Below are 25132 nucleotides of genomic sequence, written 5' to 3'. Positions count from 1 at the left end.
ATAGATAACATTCCAACAAGTCTGAAGAGTGAGTAAAATACATATTTAAAGAGATTTGTGGGGAGGAAAAGTACAGCATAGGGAATATAGTCAATAGCCTTGTAATATACTTATCATAATCAATATTTCCTAGTTTAGATAATTACTGAATCACTATGCTCTATATCTAGAAATAATATATGTCAACTATGTTTCAATTATTTTTTTAACTTTTAAAATAATATGTTAGGACACAGAGAATAAGACCAAGTGAAGACAGGGGTAGAAGGCAGCCATCCACAAGCCAAGGAGAGGGGCCTCAGAAGCAACCAACCCTATTGTCATCTCAATCTCAGACTTCTAGCCTCCAGAACTTTGAGAAAATAAATTTTCTTTCTTTCCTTTATTCTTTCCTTCTTTCCTTTCCTTCTTTTTCCTTCTCTTTCCTTCTTTCTTTCTTTCCTTCTTCCTTCCTTCCTTCCTTCCTTCCTTCCTTCTTTCTCTCTCTTTTTTAAAGGGAGAGATTGGTTTCACACTGAAAGAAAAATGGAAATGAAGAATATCAAAGCATTTGACGTCAGCCTGTTAACAGGGCCCAATACATTATATGGTGAGTATGGCACTATCAGGCAGGCCCTACTTGTGCTTAGACAGTACTACCAAAATATTTTTACAGATAGAGACTTTATATAATTCAGTTTTAACAACTGTGGTATGAAGTGAACATAATTTCAAACTCAAATATAATCAAAGTAAAAATAAGTATTATTTATTGGTAAGAGTGAGCCAGATTCACTCAAACCAATTATGTCAATATCTGGATCGGTCCTGGGCTCAAGATTCACAGTAAAACATCAAAGTTTCAGTGAAAAAAAAAATTAAATATATTAAATATATATTAAGAAACTTGTAAGTTAAAAATTTTTGTTCCTTCAGTCCACTCTAGTTAATACACAGGCTTTAATTTTCTGAGGTTCTCACATCCATACATACTCAGGGTTTTTTCTAGTCTCTCCATAGTTACACCCATAATGTTTACATGGACCTCTTTGCTACCTACTTTGAACAAGGTGATAAATTTTTAAAAATGTGATGCTGATTATGAATTTAACTAATATGGATTTTTCTTTCTTTATAATGCAAAAATACTAGACCTGATCTTTGTCATACTCTGAGAGGGAGTTGTTATACACCATGTTTGATACTGTAATGGAACATAAGACTTGTGGAATTGAACCATTGTATTTAAATACTAACTCCACTTATTCTAAACTTCTGACCTTGAATAAAATCCTTAAATTCCTTAAATATAAAGATCATCCCTAAAGTGGAAATCATAGTATCCACCAAATATATTTGCTGTGAGGATTAAATGTAAATTGTTTGTAACTAACAAACAATTACTATGAACAAACAAACAATGAACTAACTGTTCATAAGAATTCTGTTATTTTCTTGCTCCTATTCTCATACTTTGGTTATATGACTTCTCCCATGGATAATAGTTATTAACAACTTCTCTAATTGATTAAATTCTGGAAACTATAAAGATGTTAAGCTCCCACCTTCAAAGGGGAATCTCCGCCTTGCCTACTTTTCTTCATTTGTTTGTTTGTGGGTTTTTTTTCTTTTTTTTTTTTTACATGAAGTGATTATTTTTCAAGCCTACATTGTTCTGCGATGAAAACTAATAAAATGAAGCACCAGAGAATTGGTTTTATCTGCTTGAAAGTCAATTTCTTAATATGTAAATATGGTTGAGCAGGAGTAAGAGGAGAACTTCAGGTTTATTGAAAAAACTACATGCAAAATACAGAGAACAATGCTTTACCTGGTATATGTTAAGGAAATCATAGAATCATTATTAAAATCGTTAATGACTATAGCTTTTAAGAAGCCTAAATATATATTCTGAGAATATTAAAAGCCCACCAAAAACATATTTGGTTTTCCAAAGACATTTTGCATAAGAAATTCTTACTATATTAAAATATTTGTTCATCAAATATAAAAAGAAATTATGAGTTTACAGTTAATACTTGTGTGGATAATGGAGACAGAGTTGTAATTTACAATACAGGGCTGATTTACAACCTCAGATGTTCTGTAAAAATGGTTGCTTCTGTATATTTTAAGATATTAAAACATTGAGATTTGACACATAAATACCTCAACCTTCTCAAAGGTCTCAAAGACCTTACACTAATATAAAAGCATATAAATCATAACTGTAATGATTTTGAATATTTATTACTTAAAAACCTCAAGAATACTAACCATTTAAGAAAATCAAGTAAGAAAGCTAGGTAGGTTGACCTACCTAGTAGTTAAGATAAAGTTTGAAATAAAAATTAAACCTGAGGAAATGTTCTTAAATGACTATGCTTCTCCAAAATGAATATAAGAAATTTGAATAAAGAGTAATGAGCTTTTTGTGTGTTCCTGATTTGATAGCAAATGATCTCTGGTTAGTATCCATCCATTTTAACTTTAAGTTAGATGATTGGTAGCCCCATAATCTGGTCAATACTTAGTTCCCCCGAGGTCTTTTGTAAGCCCTTGTTACTATTAGTATTTACATTTTTAGAAGTAAAGAAATTAGATTCCAATAAAGTAAGTAATTTTTCCTTGATCAGCCTAGGGGTAAACAGCAAAACTTGAGTTCAAATTAGCACGTTTGAATTCACAGTTGGTGCTTTTCCTATAATGTATTGCAGAGTTATCAATGCCATCTTGGCATATTTGGCATAGAATACTGGAAAAATAAGTACTTTGAGCTGCACTTAATATAAAATATGCATTAATTCTTAAAATAAAAGGAAATGTTTGCCTAAAAATATTATGCTTACAATGATTTTGCTTCTTTTATCAAGTGAAGCAAGGAAACAGTGACTTAATTTCAGTATTTAAAATGAGATTCCTCTCCTAGTATATACAGTTGGTTTTCAAATTTTTATTTAAATTCTAGTTAGGTAATATATAGTGTAATATTGGTTTCAAGAAAAGAATTTAGTGATTCATCACTTACATATAACACCCAGTGCTTATCATAACATCTTAGTACACAGTGTGGTTTCCTAGTTAATATGTACATAAAGATTAGATGTTACAATGTGCTTTTGATGAGAAATATACTACCAGCTTAAAGAAAACTCAAGAGCTAGTATAAAAAATATTTTTTCACTTATTCAACTTTTTTCTGCTCATGTATTCAAATGAGAAGTCTTTATATTTAGGCATTTAAGAAGAATGTACTCTTTCAAGATTGCTATAAAACTGCTGAGTCAGGGTGCCTGGGTTGCTCAGTTGGCTAAGCAATTAAGTTTTTTTTTTAAAGAGTACTTATTTGGGGGAAGGCCTGAGGGGCAGAGGAAGAGAGAAAACCAAGCAGGCTTCTCGCAGAGCACGACCTAGCATGAGGCTTGATCTCAAGATCCAATCATGACCTGAGCCAAAATAAAGAGACAGATGCTTAGGGGTGCCTGGGTGGCTTAGTCAGTTAAGCATCTGACTTTGGCTTAGGTCATGATCTAACAGTTCGTGGGTTGGAGCCCCGCATCGGGCCCTGTGCTGACAGCCAGCTTAGAACCTGGAGTCTGCTTCAGATTCTGTATCTCCCTCTCTCTCTGACCCTCCCTACTCACACTGTCTCTTCTCTCTCTCTCTCTCTCTCCCTCTCTCAGCAATAAATTTTTAAAAAAGCATTTAAAAATTTTTTAAAAAAAGAAGAGAGACAGATGCTTAACTGACTGAGCCATCCAGGAGCCTCAAGCTTCCAACTCTTGATTTTGGCTCAAGTCATTATCTCGTGGTTCTTGATATCGAGCCCTGCATCAGGTTCTGCATTGACAGCAGGGAGAAGCTTGGGATTCTCTCTGTCCCTCTCCCTCTGCCCCTTCTCCACTGGTGCTCACTCTCTCTTTCTCCCAGAATAGATAAGTAGACTTAAATAACAAATCAAATTAAAAAATAAAACTGTTGACTCATTTGTGCTATACAAAATGTCATAATCAGAAATATTATGGGATCAAAGATCAAATTTTGAGAACTCATTAAACCAGGGAGCCTGATGTATTACTGGAATAAACAAAGCACATTTCATTTATTTATGTATCTGAATTTGTATGAAAAGCATATGAGTCTCTACAACATACCTTAGTAAAACTTCAATTTCAGAGATGCTCAAAATTTTCCTGAGGTGTTGATGATTGCTTCAAGCTCAAAGTGCTTTTTGCCGTTGGCTGATTGATTGCTTCTCAAACTTTGAAATTAACACTTTGTCACTATCCTGATAGTGTTCAAGATCAAAAAGGAAGGACAGTAGAAAATGATAGAAAGTCACGTTCAGAATACTTTCACCTTGACTTACAATTTTATTATTGTAAATTTAAGTCATTACTTAACTAGTTATGTATAAAAAAGGTAAATGCACAATCCGCTCCAATTTGTAGGATTGATTTCAATAGTAACTTTTCGGGTTTACATCCCAAATAATTTTAAGAAGGTTGTTGTATCTAGCAATGCACATAGATAAAAGGTCACTTCTTGTGGTGAAGTACAACATTAAAATAGTCTTCTTTCACTGCTATTGCTTTTTGCTGGAAAGCATCTTCAATGATACAATGATACTAAAAATCTAATCTCTTATACACAATGCACATAGACAGATACAAACCATTCTAATACAATTTCTCTCTTTTTAAAAATTTTTTAATGTTTTATTTATTTCTGAGAGAGAGGTGTGATCAGGGGAAGGCCAGAGAGAGAGGGAGACACAGAATCTGAAGCAGGCTCCAGGCTCTGAGCTGTCAGCATAGAGCCTGATGTGGGGCTCGAACCCACGAACTGTGAGATCATGACCTGAGTTGAAGTTGGGCGCTTAACCGACTGAGCCACCCAGGTGCCCCAACAATTTCTCTCTTTTAGGAAAATCAAATTTAAACGTGTAAAGTCGACAGCTCTAAATCCATCTTGGAAAAAAATCCATCTTAATAGACATGTATGAAGGATCACTCTAAAAGACTGTGCGGCTAATATTTTCTCAATTTGAATTATAATAATGCTTATTTTTCCTCAAAGTTTTCTGCTGTGCTACTTGTGCTTACTTGTCTAGTATCAAGCATACACACCAAAAAAAAAAAATCTTTTTTGCTTACTAGATACAAACTCTATAATTAGTTTTGGCAATAGACAAATATGTACACGTAACATCATTAATTGTTGTGTTTCTTGACATGGGGCGATTTTTAAAAAACGTTAATTCAGGGGTTGCCTGGGTGGCTCATTCGGTTGAGCATCCGACTTCAACTCAGTTCATGATCTAGTGGTTACTGGGTGTGAGCCTGATGTCAGGCTCTGTGTTGACAGCTAGCTCACAGCCTGGAGCCTGCTTCAGATTCTGTGTCTCCCTCTCTCTCTGCCCCTCCCCCATTCACACTCTGTCTCTCAAAAACTGAATAAACATTTTTAAAAAATTTTTAAAAAGGTTAATTCTATAAAAGTAATCAGCTTCTGTTAATCAAAATTATGCTTCCCAGATCTCTGTTTCCCTAACACAAGAAGCACAGTACTGATAAAATACATCAGACTTTGTGGTATCTAAAGTGATTGTGTGTGTGTGTATGTGTGTTTTCTTGACTTTATTTTTTTCTTAAATAGTTTATTGTCAAGTTGGTTTACATATAACACCCAGTGCTCATCCCAACAAATGCCCTTCCCCATGCCCATCACCCCCCTTCCCCTCTCGCCTACCCCCATCAGCCCTCAGTTTGTTCTCAACATTCAAGAGACTCTCATGGTTTACCTCCCTTCCTCTCCCCAACTATTTTTCCCCTTCTTCTCCCTCATGGTCCTCCATTAGCTTCCTCCTAATCCACCTATATTTGCAAACATATGGTATCTGTCCTTCTCTGTCTGACTTATTTCGCTCAGCCTAACACCGTCTAGTTCCATCCATGTTGCTATACATGGCCAGACTTCATTCTTTCTCACTGCCATGTAGTATTCCATGGTATAGATACACCACATCTTCTTGATCCATTTGTCAGTTGATGGACACTTAGGTTCTTTCCGTGTTTTGGCTATTGGTGAGAGTGCTGCTATGAACATTGGGGTACATGTGCCCCTATGCATCAGCACTCCTGTATCCCTTGGGTAAATTCTTAGCAGTGGTACTGGTGGGTCATAGGGGAGTTCTACTGTTAATTTTTTGAGGCACCTCCATACTGTTTTCCAGAGGGGTTGCACCAGCTTACATTTCCACCAACAGTGTAGGAGGGTTCCCATTTCTCCACATCCTCACAGGCATCTAGAGTCTCCTGATTTGCTCATTCTACACACTCTGACCAGCATGAGGTGGTATCTCAGTGTGGTTTTAATTTGTATTTCCCTAATGATGAGGTATGCTGAACATCATTTCATGTGTCTGTTGGCCATCTGGATGTCCTCTTTGGAGAAGTGTTTGTTCATGTCTTCTGCCCATTTCTTCACTGGATTATGTGTTTTTCAGGTATGGAGTTTGATGAGTTCCTTATAGATTTTGAATACTAGCCCTTTGTCTGCTGTCATTTGCAACTATCTTTTCCTGTCCGACAGTTGCCTATTAGCTTTATTGTTTGCTTCCTTTGTTGTGCAGAAGCTTTATATCTTGATGGGGTCCTGTATTTCATTTTTGCTTTTGATTCCCTTGCCTTTGGGGATGTGTCCAGTAAGAAATTGCTGTCATTGAGGTCAAGGAGGTTTTTTCCTGCTTTCTCTTCTAGGGTTTTGATGATTTCCTGTCTCACATTCAGGTCCTTTATTCATTTTGAGTTTATTTTTGTGCATGGTGTGAGAAAATGATCTAGTTTCATTCTTCTGCATGTTGTTGTCCAGTTCTCCCAGCATTATCTGTTAAAGAGGCTGTCTTTTGTCTATTGGATACTCTTTCTCACATTGTCAAAGATTAGTTGGCCATACCTTTGTGGGTCCAATTCTAAGTTCTCTATCCTATTCCATTGGTCTATGTGTCTGTTTTTTGCCAATACCATACTGTCTTGATGATTACAGCTTTGTAGTAGAGGCTAAAGTCTGGAATGGTGATGCCTCCTGTTTTGGTTTTCTTCAGTATTACTTTGGCTATTCGGGGTCTTTTGTGCTTCCATACAAACTTAGGATAGTTTGTTCTAGTTTTGAGAAGAATGCTGATTAAAATGTCATTACTACCCAAAGCAATCTATACATTCAATGCAATCCCAATCAAAATAAAGTGATTGTATTTTTCTCACTGTTTTTCTCAATCAAAAACTCAAAGTCTCCCATAGTGTAACTAATTGCTCAGAGTACTGGGTAGACATTTGAACAAATAACTCTACTGGGATATACTAATGTGAGGATATGTGAATTGCTATGGGGATGGTATACATGTGTTTGAACCTGGTGCTTAGGGAAGTTACTATTAAGGAGACGGCCTTCAGAATAATTCTTCAAAATAAAGACATTAATGCTAAAGAAAGACATCACACAGTCTAAACATGAACTTATGTTAAAACAAATTTGCACATTTGGAGTATAGGATGCATATAGGGTAGGTGCAAAGTAGGGCAAGATAATATATTTGAAGAACAATTATTTCTTTTTTTATTTTTTTATGTCTTTATTTTATTTTGAGAGATAGAGACAGAGAGCGAGCAGGGGAGGGGCAGAGAGAGAGAGAGACAGAATCGGAAGCAGGCTCCAGGCTCTGAGCTGTCAGCACAGAACCTGATGTGGGGCTTGAACCCACGGACTGTGAGAACCCACCTGAGCAGAAGTCAGACGCTTAATTGACTGAGCCACCCAGGCACCCCGAAGAACAATTATTTCACTGTAATGTGCTAAGTACTGGAAAAATCAGCTGCTTATTGAAGCATGCATAGACATTACTTTATCCCATAATACAAAAGAAGAAAAGCTGAATACACTTAAAATATAGGCTTTAATTCTAAAACTTGATAAAGAATGAAGAAAAGAAATAAATGAGAAGGCAACTATACACCACCTCACTTATGGAAAAGTCGTAATTAAATTTGAGGAAATTGAATATTACAATGTAGCAAACAGAGAAAAACTTACAAATTCATCAATATGATTCAATGTATACACCAATCAAAGGAATTCAGCATTATGATCCTATCCATGGAGGTTAGCAAAATCCAACTGCAATCTCTGAATATCAAAATAAAATAAAAATATAGGGAAATAAACAGAACATGGTTATTTTGAAATTGTTTTCTCTCAGGACCCTGACAATGTTATTCCACTTACTTTTAACTGCTGTTGTTAATGTCTGAGAAGCTACCTATGGGTCTGCCATCCCTCTAAGTGATCAGTCTTTTCTTTCTGGTTCTCTTTATCTTTGTTTCTCTGAAGTTTCACTATTATGTGTGTCCAGGTTTGATTTTCTTTTACTTTATTCTGTTTGAGGTTCATGAACCTTATTTGATTGAATTACAGTGCCTTAGATTTTAGAGAACTTCCAGTCATTGCTGAAATACATATTTGTTTCTTTCTTTTAAAAAAATTTTCAATGTTTATTTGTTTTTGAAAGACAGAGAGACAGAGCATGAGCAAGGGAGGGACAGAGAGAGAGGGAGACACAGAATCTGAAGCAGGCTCCAGGCTCCGAGCTGTCAGCACAGAGCCTGACGCAGGGCTTGAACTCAAACCGCACATCCAACCTGAGCCGAAGTCAGCGCTTAACCAATTGAGCCACCCAGGTGCCCCTATTTCTTTCTTTCTCATCCTTTGTATTACCTCCTAGGTAACATCAACCTAATATGCATTGGACTTTCTATTCCTTCTATCAGCAGTGATTCAATGTCTTACTGTTTCCTATCTCTGTTGCATCATTACGTGTTCTAAATTTCTGGGCATCTACTTTTCATGTTTTAGTTCTATCTTATGCTGACTTTTATCTTCTCTCTAACTCTTCCATTGAGTTTTAAATTTCAATTATCATAACAATTTTTTCCTAAAAGTTTTAGATGGATTTTTTGTACTCATTATTATTTCTTGTTTCTTGTTCAATTTGAACATGCTTATTTTATAATCTTTACTGGACACTCTGTATAACTAAAATCTTATGGAACTCATTCTTCTGTCTGATATCTATGCTAACTTTCTTTTTTTTTTTTTTACAAATAGTTTATTGTCAAATTGGTTTCCATATAACACCCAATGCTCATCCCCACAAGTGCCCTCCTCCATACCCCCCTCCCCCACCACATCCATCAGTCCTCAGTTTGTTTCTCATATGCTAACTTTCTTGTAGCATGCCTTGTTTCCTTCCATGTTGATTTTGTGATTTTCACAGTGAACTGAAGTCATTTTCCTCCCCTCCCCCCCAAAAAATGTGCATTCAGTTCTACCTGTCATTTAAAGCACATCTAACCCGGAATCTGTTCATTTAAATTCACTCATGAGGCAGTTTTGACCAAAAGGTAGCATAGATTTAGAATACAAAATTATCTGATGATTGACTCATGGTTATAAATATCCTGGAGGATTCTGTCTCTAGCACCAATCCGTATGGCACTATCAGTATGGAAATGTATAGCTTTTATCATTGTATTGTGCAATTATTTTTTATTCTAATTTACACAGGGTATATCTCATTGAATCTTTGAATCCTAATTTTTTATTAGTTTCCAATTATACTCTCAAACTTGAGTGAGCCCTAGACATTTTCTCCAGCCATTTACATGGTTATTTGTCATTTTAATATTTCATTGTCATTAATATGTCATTTAATATTTAATATTTGACCTCCTTTATGTCAGTGTTTCTTTAGCACTTTGCTTCTCACAAATATTACTTAGTTGTGTTTTATTTTATTATGAATATCAGAAGCAACTCAAATATTAGAAGTTTCTAAGTAGAATATAATCTTTCTATCCAAGAAGTGTGGAAAACCAGGGCTTCAGATGGATCAGAGTGTCACACTTATACATTCATGTTGCCTAACCATATTTGGCTTCCGTCCCTAAGACCATGTCAGGTTCTAAAATTGTTTCTGAAGCTCAAGGAATTATATTTATATTCAACCAATATAAAAATTTTTTAAATGATATTTTAATGTCCCTTTCATTTAAGGTCAGTTGCCCCCAGTTTCCCAAACTATATCTTCTCACATTCCTTTGGCAGAATTTAGAAACATAGCCACACCTAGCTGGATGTAAGCCAGAAATATTTAATCCTACTAACTCCTAAGTCTTCTGAGTTACAACCAAAATATATATAAGGATATGGCTTACAGTAAAAAAGCCATTTCTTCAATCTGCCAAGGTTCCAAACTACGTTTAGCCGCTGAGTATGCTTCCCTTAACAAGGTTTCATTCCATTCTATCTTTACTTAAAGACTGATCATCTACTTCTGATAGAGTACTACTCTCTTGAAGGATTAGAAGCAGAAAAAAAATGGACAACCAAGACCAACATTATTGATTTTCAACTGCTCCTCCTAATGCTGCTTTTGACTCTGTGTAAAAATGAAATGGGGGCACCTGGGTGGCTCAGTCATTAAGCATATTTGGCTCAGGACATGATCTCATGGTTCATGGAATCAATCCCTGCATTTGGGCTCTGTGCTGAAAGCTGGGAGCCTGCTTAGGATTCTCTCTCTCCCTCTCTCTCTCTGCCATTCTCTTGTTCTCTCTGTCTCTCTCTCAAAATAAATAAATATTTTTGATGGAATAATACAACATCCATTATATAACAAGCATCATCAGATTGCCAACCAGTCTTCTCCTCTTATTCCAAAGCCACGTAGAAGTCCTGTCATGTACAGTACTCTGTTGGGTTCCAATTTTTTTTTTCAGTTTTGTTATTTGAGTCATATGAGAGTTTGAAAACATATAAAATAACAGAAACTTAAACAAAATAGACAGTTAATTTTCTCTGATATTGAGAAAGGCTGGAAGTCCGCATACTGTCCCTGCAATTCTACAGGGATACAGACCTTTTTAATCTCGTTTCTCTACCTGGCAAAAAGTTTCCATTGTAAAGGTCTGGCAGATTTCCATCCACTACATCCAAACTCTACTTGTAACGAGGAAAGAAGAAAACTCTCTAATGCAAAGGATACTGCCTAGGGTTTAGAGACTGCTTCTGCTTGTATATTTGGGAAGGAAATAGTTAAGAATCCAATCTACCTTAAAAGAAAGAAAGAAGGCAGTGACCTGTTTTAACGTCCTTTTAGGCATGTTAATCACAGACTTCCTGGCAAGCAAACTGATGATATTTGCTCACAGCAGAGTCTGTTTCTATGGGACAAATTTAGCAGGAGATACTTAGCAGGTTGACTAGGATTGTTTATAAGAAACAAACATAAAACCTATGGATCTATGGGGAATGGTTTCCTGGAAAATGTCACTGAAGATGTCACACACTGAATATAAAATGGAAATGTTTTATAACTGAGATGACACTCTTCTGTGTAAGATTTACAGTGGCACACATCACCTGATACTTCACACTGAAGTCAGGATAGAACAAGTCGGATGCAATGAGAAATAGCCTTGGAAGCTCATTGTAAGTCCTGGATTTTTATAATGCCTTGTGATTACCTGAGCACTTTAAATTCCTAGTAAAGTTTAATCCTAGGTAAGATCTCTGATTTGTCTAAGGCTAATTTGACAAACCAATATATTATGGTATCTCTTCTTTATTGGCCAGTAGTTAGGCATATATGAATACAAGTTGGGCAAAAGTATACTTTCTATTTTGAGAAACCATATGCCTAGTTCAACATGAGGAATTCCAATTTTACCTTAAAAAAGAGATGATTAATACTGGAAGACAACTGGAAATCTCTGTACTTTACTTTGAAATATATATCCCATAGAAACTCTCATAAATATGCATTAAAAGGCAAGTATGAAAGTGCTCACACATGGGAACTGACATTTTTAGAATCCTAAACAATAGTGAAAACGATTGGCTCTGTTCCTTTCTCTCATTGCCTGCACAGCTGCATCAGCAGCAGTTGCAGAGGTAAAGAGAGCAAACCCTGGTCTTCAGACTTAAAATCACTGGGAGTAGGTCAGCAGATCCTTCAAAGATATTCACTCGGGCCACAGGGAGTATTTTTCTTACATCTCTAAGGGCCAAAGTATCTCTAAAAATGCTGTCTTATTCTTGCTTCTGGGCTCTCCACAGCTGGTCACTACGTTTTGTCCTCTGGTGTCAGCTGTTCCTTCCCAGTCTAGATCAGTGCCCATGACTTTGCTCACATCATGATGATACATCTGAAGGGATGCAGGGACAGAGAAGATAGCAGCCATGTATTCAACATGCAGAGGCTTTCTTGCACAAATCAACCTCTCTGTTCATCATTTTTAAAAGTAAATATAGTATATATAATTTGATTCTGTTTTCATGAAGTATTTCTGTTAGTCTATATGGATCAGTATATCAAAATATACCTGGTTGACTTAATGTCCAATCTGTTGTTACTTCTGAGCATTAGAATCGGGATTTCCAAATAATCATACTGTTAGTTTCCTACGTTGCCTTAATGCTTTAAATAATTATATAATTTTAAAATAAGATATTTTTCTGGAACTCTTAAAAAATAAAACTGCTTTTGGGGCACCTGAGTGGTTCGGTGGTTCAGTGTCTGAGTTTGGCTCAGGTCATGATCTCACAGTTCGTGGTTCGAGCCCTGCGTCAGGATTCTGTGTGTCCCTCTCTCTCTGCCCCTCCACTGCTAATGATCTGTCTCTCTCTGTCTCTCAAAAGTAAATAAACGTTAAAAAATTTTTAAATAAAAGTGTGCATCCTATGAAAACACAGATTTAGGACAACTTCCCTGTAGATAATGCCCTACCCCACACCTACAAGACATTCTGGAGATACAATGGTTTGCCACATAATTTGTCAGAAATTTGACAGAATTAAAGATTATTTTTAAAGGGTTATGTTTAAAAATATTTATCTTAATAACTATGTTTTTATGCAAATAGTTCATCAAAAAGAACTGCACTTCAAATTAAGCATAGCATGTCACATTGAACCTTTTTTGCAAAATATAAACACATCTATATCAATATCTATAGATATATTCATAAGACAATATAATATTACAATCTGCAGATACATTCACAAAACAATATAATGTTAAAATCCAATCCTGCTAGCAAAAGTTTCTGTTTAAATCATAATGAGTGTAAAGTCAATGCAATTCAGATTATCTATTAAATCTGTTTTGCATTTGGCGAGCACCTTTACAATCACTTTGCAAAATGTACTTTGGGAAGAAGGTAAATTTTCCATCAATTAACTACAGATTCTATATGCCTTAAAGATCAAAGGCTTATCTGCACTTGCACCTAGACAGAACATAACAACTGAAACTTTATATTCCCTCCCCATGCTTAACCAGTGCCCATGCGTGGCAATGTGAAGTGTCTAATTCTCTGCACACAATTTCTGCAGCTAAGGTGAATTGGTTCTTCTGTTTTCTGTGGCTCAAATTAATAACTAAGAGAGTTCTTCAAAATACAATATGATTAGTCATCTTTAATCAACTGAATAAATTGACTAATAAGAATCTGCCCAGTGATCACTCTCTGGAGAAGCACATTAATCTATGTATACACTTGAGGCTTCCACCCAGAGAGAGGTCACTTAAACTGTCTGCACTACTGCCATGTTAAGTGCCTCCCAAGAAGGGTAAACATCCATCTTGCTTCAAGAAATGATAGTTCAGGTCCCTGGATAATGTAGGAGATTGCAAGCCGCGTATGAGTATGTAAAAGACTTGCAAAATAAAAGCAAAATAAGCAGGCTATCAAATGCTTAACATTGCTTCATAGTCTGGATGCTAGCTTATACTGAAATGAACTGTTCCTTTTTACCTTTTTAAAAGCAACAGACTAATTACCTAACATATAAAATGTATTTCTATTATATTCCCTTTAAGTATTTTATACTATAAAACAGTATTTATAAAGCACAAAGATATTTAGGCAGGCAATCATGTAATGTGTCAGAGTTAAGCTACCAATTTTTTTAAAGAGCAAAAAAGATGTTTTACTCTCTTAAATCATTTGTCACAATATAACAATTTTATAAATATGGTGCCCTCAAGTTTAAAAGCTGTAAGATTTAAATCAGCTCATATTAAACAACGAGAAAGAAACATAAATCTTGAACTTGGAACTCAGAAATGTATTTAAACCTCAATGTCCTTGGGACAACTCATACTGCACGAAGTGTTGTACATCTTAGTGCCTTGTCTACAGTCACAGCCACAGTTTGCATAAAAGATAAGTTTTGCACCCATTCTGCACACTACCTAAAGTCTGGCCCTAGTCCTTGCATTTTTAAAGTAATAAATTCTGCAGGACTTAGAGAAAGTGAAAGCCACATAGCCCCAATTTCTCACTGGACTATCAGGGAGTCTTCAGGTATGATTTTGCATTTTTGAAATGGTGAAGAAAGAGAGAAATAAGGCATTTTTATAATTCTTGTACCTGACTTTGAGCAATTTGCTGCTCCTATTCTGAGATGTTACCAATAACACAATTATATATAAGCTGTCACAATGTAATAGGTGTCATTTCCCCCATTTTCAAATGAGAAACATAGGATTGAGGTGGAAAACCCAACTTTCATGAGATGGTTCAGTTGGTAAACAACACAAGTACATTTGATTTTAAAACTCTTGCACTTATAACTATTACAAGTAGAAGTGATCAAAAAGTGAGCCTGCTCAGCATGGCATGACTACATCTGAATGCAGTAGGACAGACTATTTCCATCAACTGTGTACCTGATGAAGTGTTTTATTTCACAAGAACAACACATCTGAGTCTTTATGTTTCAGAATCCATATTGGAAGACAATTATATATTTTCTACATTGATGTAGTATTTACATTTTAAGAACAGATGAGAGAGTCAGGAGACAGCTTGCAAGTACATAAACAAAAGGAACACAAGAGATGACCTTAGAAAATATCTAATCTTGAACATAAAGGAATCAGAGCTATAAATATCTAAGTTAGAACAAAAACCAAGGGACAAAACTAGTTCCCACAGAATGAAATTAAGGGAAATCAAAGTGTTGAAGATGCATTAAAGATAGAAAAGGGAGATGATGCCAAGCCAAATATAGATTACTCAAGTTGAAACTACAGAGCAAGTATGGAGTCAAGAAGGGATTCTTTTGAATAACAGAGAGACAAGGGGAAATGCAATAGAATTTGCTATTTGTAGAAAATATCTCAGGTAGCAAATTAAATGAAAATACTGGTAAGGAGAAACTTGGGATAGATCAATCTGAAAACAAACAAAAAAGATTCAATCATTAAGATGACAGTCAATGAAGGTCTGATAAAAAACAAGGTAAAGAAGGGAAGCTGGGTTTTATTAAGCATTTTATTTTATTTTTTTACATTTTTTAAAACTTCAATTATGAAATATTTTAAATTATTCAATGAAACTTTTAGTTTGGGCTTTTACTAAATAATAACTCATAATTTCAAATTAAGAGACATGGTTCCTACATCCTACCTTATCCTCCAACATTGATGCAAACACTGATATGATAATGGCTATGCATGATAGTAGCATGGTGATTGAGGAGACCTAGAAATTAACATATGTGGACATGACAATAAAGGTTCTAAAATACAAAATATGTGGGGACACCTGAGTGGCTCAGTCAGTTAAAGTGTCCGACTTCGATTCAGGTCATGATCTTGTGGTCCATGAGTTCAAACCCTTTCTTGGACTCTGTGCTGACAGTTTAGAGTCTGGGGCTTACTTCAGATTCTGTATTTCCCCTCTCTCTCTCTGTCTCTCTCCTCTGCTCATGCTCTGTCTCTCTCAGTCTCTCAAAAATTAATAAAAATGTTAAAAAAAAATATAAAGTACAACAAATGTAGACTGAAATATAGAAGAAAGTGATTCAGAAGAGATTAAATTTCTGCATGGCTTATTCTCACATTCCAAACCTAATTACACACACACACACACACACACACACACACACACACACACTTTCTCATATGTGATCTTAGTATCATTTCTAATGACTTTAAACCAATAGCACTATTTCTAATAAAAAAATAGGTAGCATTACAGTAAAATCCTCATAACAGAACAAGACAAGATTCCACACTCCTGTGTCTCTTCTTCCAGCTTTGGTCATTGTCACAATTGAAGCAATAATACTGTAAATCTAGTCAAAAATATATGAACCCAGCAATTTTAGTTCTATTTATATACCTAATATATGTATATTTATATTAGCTGTATCAGTTATAACTGTGTACATCTGTGCAGCTAAGGATACACACACATACACACACACACATGAATAATCAAAGAAGGACTATTTGTAATAGTCCCAAACTGAAATGTCCATCAATAGTAGAATGAATAAATGTATGTGTTATATTCATCTAATAGATGATAAAAGACAATGAGAATGAGTAAAATACAGAAATGAACAACAAATCAAATGAATTTTAGAAGCACAGTGTTGAGTTAAGTAAGTTAGAGATAACAGAGTACTTATTGTATACTGATATATATTGTATACAACTCAGGCTTTATTTGTGTGTTGGGGGTGAGGTTCAAGAACAAGGTAAACAAATGGTTACCTTTGGTGATGAAGTGAATCGGAAGATACTTGATGGAGTATCTGAGGTGCTGATAAATTTATGTAATTTAATATGTGGAGTGGTTTCATGGGTTATATTCTATATGAAAAGTCATCAAGCAATACTTAATCCCATATATATGTTATACACCAATTGAATTAGTCTACAATGGCTGCCCTAACAAACCATCACAGACTAGGTATTTAAAGCATGGCATATGCTTAAGATCTTTATTTTCTCACTATTATGGAAGCTAGTAGTCCAAGATCAAGGTCTCAGCAGGCTTGGTTTCTCCCAAAGCCTCTCTCCTTGGCTTGCAGAAGGTCGCATTCTCACTGTATTCTGCATGTGATCTTTTCTTTATGTGTACATCTCTGGTGTCTCTTTATCCTCTTATCAGGATACCAGTCCTATTGGATTATAGGACTATATTTAACCTTAATCACACCCTAAAAGACCCTAACTACAAACACTGTCACATTGGGGATAAAGGGCTTCAACATTTTAATTTGAGAGGGGGGCACAATTCAATCCATAAAACTACTACAACAACAATGACAATAATAATAATGTTACAAAAATAATAAAAAATAAAGAATATAACATCCACAATCTGAAAAGTACCATATGCATCAATCATTATTTCTTACTCTTTTCCTGTGCTATTCTTGTATTCCTTTATACAAGAAGGCATAACAAACCTTAATATTCTTGTGACTTTCTCACCTCTATGTCTATATTGACTGTATTATATACTTACCTTTAACTAAGAGACCTATCATTATTGTTCATGCTTTTGATTAAAAGAGTTGATAATATTTCTCTCCCAAACTTTAAGCAAAACATTGAAAATGATTGTGGACTGTTATTGAGGGTAAGAGATTTCCCTTTGTCTGGCCTTTATAAAAGAAATCTACATTAATAATTCTACCAAATCTCCTCTTTTCAAATCATATTGAAATGTAGATCAAATTTGGAATATGAATTAGGGATACAGCATCATGTTAATGAATGAACACTTGCTATGAAATTAATTAGTAAGAAATTTAGGTGGCATTAACTGTGTTAAGTCTAAAAATTGTAAAGTTCAAATAAGGAAAAAATTAAGAAAGAGAAGGTTGCTTTTAATGATTAAATATATCCTAATGATAAATCTGTATTGTACATAAAAATGCTTACTCTGACACTTAATTTATCAATATTCTACTCTACCCAATTTGTTGTTGGATAATACACAGGAGACACTGTCTGATCTGGGATTATACAGCTTGTTGTTAGAACTTGGCAAGCAATTTTAGAAATTTTAGATACCAAGATAACAACTCTGAAGTTGGATGAACTGTAATCCTTGAATAAAATCAATGTAACACCCAAGATTTTCAATACAAATCATATACAATACATTTCAAAAGTATACCTAAAGTAAAGGACTGAAATACACAGTAACTAATTCATAGCCCCAGGGGTATATGAACAGCTAGTTTATTTTTCACTACTCATAAGCCTTTGAATTTGGCTGCTCTGTTTTCTGCATTTAAGCATATGGAACTTATAACGTCCTTAATAATCAAAAACTAGATAGCCACCATAAACACATGCCCCTAGTTACGGCATATTAAACACATAAATAATCAATTAAGTACACTTAGCTGTTCCAACGTAAAGAATGTTTCTACAAATAGTATCATATGTTGGAAAATGATATTTAAAATGTCTATCAATTTTCATGACCAAAATTATTCTGCTTCTATTTTTATACTTAATAATAAAAAATATAACAAAGGTATATCCTGAACATGGCATATGAATATGTGTTATATTTACTCTAAATCATACATAAAATGGAAGATAAAATCATTTGATGTTTTGCTATATCAGTTCATTTTTTTGAATTATAGCAAACATGTCAACTTATAATTTTTCTTATAAGCATATTGTATAGGCTTATGTCTATTGAAATTAATTTAAAAGGCTATAAGCTAAGTTTCATCAATTATTTTTATATAGAGAAATGTGAATGATACATATTATATTACTTAATATAATTCTTTAGAAGGCTAAAGTAAATATTTGGTATATTCACTTACTTTCTCATTGATTTAATTTCTAAAATTTCAGGATGCTTTTTAGAAATCCTTATTCCTCCCAGATTGTAAAACTATATGAACTTACCAAACGAATGTAAGCATTAATTCAATAACATTTTGAGGGTACTTTCTATATAACTGGAATTGCCATAACCTTTATAATGTACAGCAGTCAACCAGCTATGGCCTATGGGCCAAATCTGGCCAGCCATCTAATTTTGTAAATAAAGTTAGCTTGGAACTCAGACCCATCCATTCACTAACACTTATTTACTACAAGTGCTTTCTCTGCACACTGCCAGAGTTGTGTAGTTGCAACAGAGACTACATGGCAAGCAAAGTAAAATTCTATATTGATATATACTATCTGACTCTAAACCAGAAAAGTTTGCCAAACCTTTACACAGAGGATTAGGATTACATGTACATAGAGAAAAGATAGTAGCTTCCTGGGTAATGAGGAGTGAATAGTAATAGAAATCTGCAGGGCTGTTGTGATCATAAGAAGAAGCATTATGTGAAAACACCTTAGTGTCAATATTGGCGCATGTTTTAAAATATTCGACAGATATTTATCAAGAAACTGAGCTAAAGTTTATCTGTGAATACACACTGAGCACGTGTTAAATACAAATCAGCCAGGTGCTTATACAAATACAAAAAGAATACTTTCTGAATTTCATCAATCATCTTAATTAAAGTATAAGAATAAAAAATAAATTTTATGTTGAGTCTGCCCTTTATATTTTGTTCTTTATTTTTATTGCTGCCCTTTATAATCTTAGAAATTAAACTTTACTTTTATATACTACCCTGGTCAGGCGTCTTGTTGTTATGGCCACAGCCTCACTACTTCTTAATAGACTGTAAGATTTTGTTCAGCTTAATATCTTTAGGATGCTAACAGGGTTGCAGTGATGAATATACATGATGAGTGAAGTGATGGGAAGAGGTTGGATCCTGACTAGTTCTTCAAGGTAAAGTCAACACTATTTCATGACTAATAGCATGTGAAGTATGAGAGGAGTCAAGAATGAGTTGAACGTGTATATATTTGAAAATATTATTTTCTGAAAAACTGGGAGGACAAATATGGAAAAGACTACACAGCATAGATTTTAGAGAAAAGAATCAAGAGTTTATTTTCAAATATGTTAACTATTACTGTCTAAGCTATAGGTGGATGATTTTATGTCCTAGATACTAAATATGTGAAAGCATGTATGTAAATGATCCAGGATTTGTCAACAGATGTAGGCATGAGTTTTTCTGAATAGGACAGAATATGCAGGATGACAGCAAACTATGTTCTCTTTTCCTATACACTAGAAGAAAAAAAAGAGAAGCAAAACTGCACTCAAGTTAATTTCATGATGCCTCAGTTTCCCATATTAGAACATCAACTAAATTTGAACTATTTCCTGAGGATATTACAATGACAGCAAAATGATTTATATTGGAATAAATTGCTTTTATTAAATGTGTAGAGATGAGATGGATATTTCTGAAAATGCATACATAAATTTAAATATATTTTCAAAACAGCAACTCTGTAGCATTTCCCACTATTTCACTATGGTGTTATGAAGTCAATTTGATTTCCCAAATGAATGAACATCCTCACACCTTTTTACTCACAAAATGAAGCAGTGAATGGATTGTAATTTATGGTTCCACTGTGTAGATGACACCAGGGGAAGGAACAGAGGTATACATAAAAATACACATTTTTTATTTTCCTAAAACTCCATCCCAGTCACCTTCAATGAGTATTTGATTCATTCAACATTACTGTTACTTGGTCTAAATGAATAGACTGTAGAACTTTTCTTTATTAGTTACTGCATAAGTGACAAAAGTTCCTCTAAAATAAAATTAGAAGAAAAAATTTTAGGTTCAATTATGAATTGCAATTTAGTTTACAAAAAAAAAAAAATCAAAGTGTCCTGATACATGTTATTTGAAATTAAGGTTTATGAGCAGAAATTTATTTGTACCTTAAATATAGTCAGGAGTAATGAAATTAATAAAGAGAGGGTACATTTATGCCCATGGTGCCAGATATGGGAAAGACTATCTCCTCTGAAAGAAATTCTTGAAAGTACATCAAAAACTCTAATTTCCTCACCATCTAGTAGATGGTTACTTAATATATTTGAATTTAGGTTGTCACCTCAAAAATGAAGTAGAAAAAATTTATAGAGAATCACAAAACGTCCCAAATAGTTAATGAAATCATGAGGAAGGGCTAAGAAGAAGGCACCACACCCCTTGATTTCAAGCTATAACAAACAACCATAGCAATAGAAGCATTACTCACATATAAAAAAAATAGATCAATGTTACATAAGCAGGAGCCCAGAAATAAGCACAAGTATATACAGCCAACTAATATTTGACAAGGGGCCAAGAATACTCAATGCAGACAAGAGTCTTCAATGAACACTGCTAAGACAGTTGGATATTCACATGTAAAAGAATGAATCAGGAACACTATCTTACTCAACTAACAAAAATTAACTTGAGATGGATTAAATACTGAAAACAAAACCTAAAACCCTTAAACTCCTACAAGAAAATGAAAGAATAAAGCTCAACATGGATCTTGGTAATGACTTTTACAATAAGGCACATTTAAGTACAGGCAACAAAATCATAAACAAGTGGGACTACATCAGGGTAAAAAGATTCTGTACAGTGAAAGAAATGATGAACACAGTGAAAATAAAACCAATGGAATGGGAAAATATTTGCAAACCATGTATCTGATAAGAGGTTAACAGCTCAAATATTTAAAGGATTCATACGACTCATACGACTCAATAGCCAAAAAAAAAAAGCCAAGTTAAAACATGGGCTAAGACCTGGACAGTCAAGGAGTCTTCTTGGGTACAGCAGGACTCACAGATGCAGAGAGCATAACATGTCTTAAAACTAACAAGAGACAGAAAGCTAACCAAAATGATGAAATGAAAGAGCTCTCCTCCAAAAAATTCCAAGAAGAATTGACAGCTAATGAACCGCTCAAAACAGATATAAGCAGCATAACTGAACAAGATTTTAGAACAATAATCGTAAAAGTAATAGCTGGGCTTGCAAAAAGCATAGAGGATATCAAAGAAACTATGGCTACAAACAACATGGAGAACAAAAATAGGCATGATGAATTAAAAAATGCGATAAATGAAACACATAATAAACTGGAGGTGTCCAATGCACGGATTGAAGAGGCAGAAAAGAGAATAAGTGATTTAGAAGACACCATTATAGAAAAACAAGACACTGACAAAAAAAGAGACAAACTAATCCAGGAACATGAAAGAAGAGTTCGAGAGCTCAAAGATACAGTCAAACGCAACAATATCCATATCATAGGAATGCCAGAAGAGGAAGAGAGAGGGAAAGGTGCTGAAGGAGTCCTGGAACAAATTATAGCAGAGAACTTCCCCAACCTGGGCAAGGAAGTAAACGTTGAAATACAAGAGGCACAGAGAACTCCCCTCAGACATAATTTGAATCGATATTTGGCATGACATATCATAGTGAAAATGGCAAAATATAAGGACAAACAGAGAGTTTTGAAAGCAGCTAGGGAGAAAAGGGCCCTACCATACAAAGGGAAACCTATCAGGGTGGTGACAGACCTATCTACTGAAACTTGGAAGGCCAGAAAGGAAAGGCAGATTTTCAATGTGATGAATGAAAAAACTATGCAGCCAAGAATCCTCTATCCAGCAAGCCTGTCATTCAAAATAGAAGGAGAGATAAAAGTCTTTCCAAATAAACAAAAATTGAAAGAATTTGTCACCACTAAGCAAGCCCTACAAGAAACCCTGAGGGGGACTCTCTGAGGGAAGTTTACAATGAAAGAAGACACCAGAGACACCACCACAAGCATGAACCCCGANAGATGGGCATGGAGGAGGGCACTTGTGGGGATGAGCACTGGGTGTTATATGGTAAACAACTTGACAATAAACTATTTGTAAAAAAAAATAGGCAAACATTAAAAAATTTTTAAAAAAGAGTGGGTAGTGACAATAAAAAAGAACAGTGAATTAAAAGATAAATATATAAATAGGTAAATAAACAAAAATACTAGAGAGGAGCCTTGCATTTACCAGTGAAAATAAGTCATATAAACTGAGAAATATGATTAATACAAACCTCAAAAAATAAAGATCTTTAAATGGATATTGTAACAGTACAGAGAAGAGAAGAAAATCTATGCATGCTACAGGAGATAATTCTTGATGAAATTCTGTCTCAAATAGATATTTAGTTTTATGAGCAGTGAGTATTTAGGAGGGATAATTGTAATTCTATAGTTTTCCATAATACAGAGGACTGTTAGCCCTTGGTTGCAATTGTTTTTGAGTTATATGAGGTTTTTATATTTTGGATATTGACCGCTTATTCAATATGTGGTTTGCAAATATTTTCTCCTATTCCATAGGCTTCCTTCTCATTTTATTTATTGTCTTTTTTTCCTGTGCAGAAGACTTTAAGTTTGATGTTGTCTCACTTGTTGATTTAAAAAAAAAATGGGCTAAGAACCTGAGTAGATCTTTTTCCAAAAGAGGATACAAGAGGCCAAAATGTACATGAAAAGATGCTCAATATCACGAGTTATTAGGGAAACACAAATTAAAATCACAGTAAGATGTCACTCCAATCCTGCTGGAATAGCCATCATCAAAAAGACAAATGTTGGCATGAATGTGAAGAAAAGGGAACCCTTGTGCAGTGTTGCTGGGATTATAAATTGGTACAGGTATTATTGAAAACAATATGGAGGATCCTAACAAATTAAAAATAGAACTACCATACGATCCAGAAATTCCACTTCTGGGTATATATCCAAATGGAAACATTAACTCAAAAAGATAGCTGCACCCCCATGTTCACAGTACTATTTTTTTTATAATACCCAATACATGGAAACAACCTAAGTGTCCATTGATGGATGAATGGATTTAAAAAGTTGTGTTATATACATACAATGAAATATTATTCAGCCATAAAAAATGAGGAAAGCCTACTATTTGCAACAACAGGGATGGACTTTGAATACATTATGCTAAGTGGAATAAATCGGACATAAAAAGACAAGCACTGTATGATCTCACTTATATGTGGCGATCTTTTAAAATTTTAAATAAAGAAAAACACAAAAGGAGATCAGACTTGTGTTTATAAGAGGCAAAGGGTGAGGGAAGGGAGGAGAGAAGGAAGATGCTCAAAAGGTGCAAGCTTTCAGTTATAAGATAAATAAGTATTAAATATGTAATGTACAACATGATGACTATAGTTAACACCATTGTATGATATATTGAAAAGTTAAGAGAGTAAATCCTAACTGTTCTCATCTCAAGGAGAATTTTTTTCATTTATTTATTTTATTATATTTATAGGAAATGATGGATGTTAGCTAAATCTATTTTGGTAATTATTTCACAATATGTGCAAATCAAACCATCAAGCACTACTTCTTAAACTTACACAGTATTATATGTCAATTATTTCTCAATAAAACTGAAATCTGCTTTTGTAGTTTATATAACCCACCTACATTAAATAGAATAATGTTTTCATAAATATAATAATGTTTTCATTATTGCAATCAATCTATTCTTTTTATCATTCCATGATTAACAGTGGTATATTTCACACATGTTATATATAATTATGAGTGACCCTCACATTCCATGTTTCACTTTTCTTCATAAACATAAAATGCCACATCAAGTCTTTTCATCTTTATTTCAATGGAAACACAAATGTTTGTTTTCAAAAATGTAGAACTAAAATATCACAATGCAAATAGATCATTTATATTTAAACATACATATGACTGAACTGAAGTTAACAAATCGGTTTACATTATTAATGACAAAATATAAAATTATCCTTACATAAATTAATCTGATTAGCATTATATTTGTTTTAAGGCAGTAAATGTGATGAATCCCTTGGCATTTTCTTCTGATACAAGCTATAAGAGTGGCCATTATTTATCCTAAATGTACTAAGAAAAAAATATATATATATATATATTCCATTCAGCAAATAGGAGATGATAAAGAATGAATTTTTAAAAAGTCTAGGGGCGACTGGGGAGATCAGTTTGTTAAGCATCCAACTCTTGATTTCAACTCAGGTCAGAATCTCACAGTTGTGAGATCAAACCATACATCATGCTCCACATCCAGTGCTTAAGATTCTCTTCCTCTCTCTCCTTCTGTCCCCTCCTGTACATCTCACTCTTTCTCCCTCTCTCAAAAAATCTGAAATGGCCTAGAAAGCATTCTAAATTATGAAATTTAAGGTTTTAGAGGGCACTCTATATTTTCTTTCATGTTTAGTAAGTATGTGAAAAACCTCAGATTTCATTATTTTCATGCCAGAATTATATCCTAACTCTAGTACTTTTTTCCCT

At 34.3% G+C, this 25132-nt stretch overlaps 1 long non-coding RNA gene across 2 annotated transcripts in view; it reads right to left on the bottom strand.

The window, feature by feature from the left end:
- Positions 1 to 238: 238 nt before the first annotated feature.
- The window catches only part of LOC144221999 (uncharacterized), a 29909-nt gene continuing 5015 nt past the window's right edge, over positions 239 to 25132 (bottom strand). Inside the window, exons 1-4 of one of the 2 annotated variants that reach the window (XR_013332254.1) lie at positions 12091 to 12236; positions 8071 to 8163; positions 4134 to 4267; positions 239 to 514 (exon numbers count right to left, since the gene is read on the bottom strand). This is a non-coding gene — a long non-coding RNA (uncharacterized LOC144221999). Of the gene's footprint in view, positions 515 to 4133; positions 4268 to 8070; positions 8164 to 12090; positions 12237 to 25132 lie in introns of those variants that run through there. The other variant, XR_013332252.1, reaches the window with a different exon arrangement.

The sequence above is a fragment of the Crocuta crocuta genome, unplaced genomic scaffold (genome assembly GCF_008692635.1).
Source record: "Crocuta crocuta isolate KB4526 unplaced genomic scaffold, BGI_CrCroc_1.0 scaffold376, whole genome shotgun sequence".
Lineage (NCBI taxonomy): Eukaryota > Metazoa > Chordata > Mammalia > Carnivora > Hyaenidae > Crocuta > Crocuta crocuta.
Note: the sequence above shows the minus strand (reverse complement) of the source record. Positions and strands in the feature narration are given on the sequence as shown.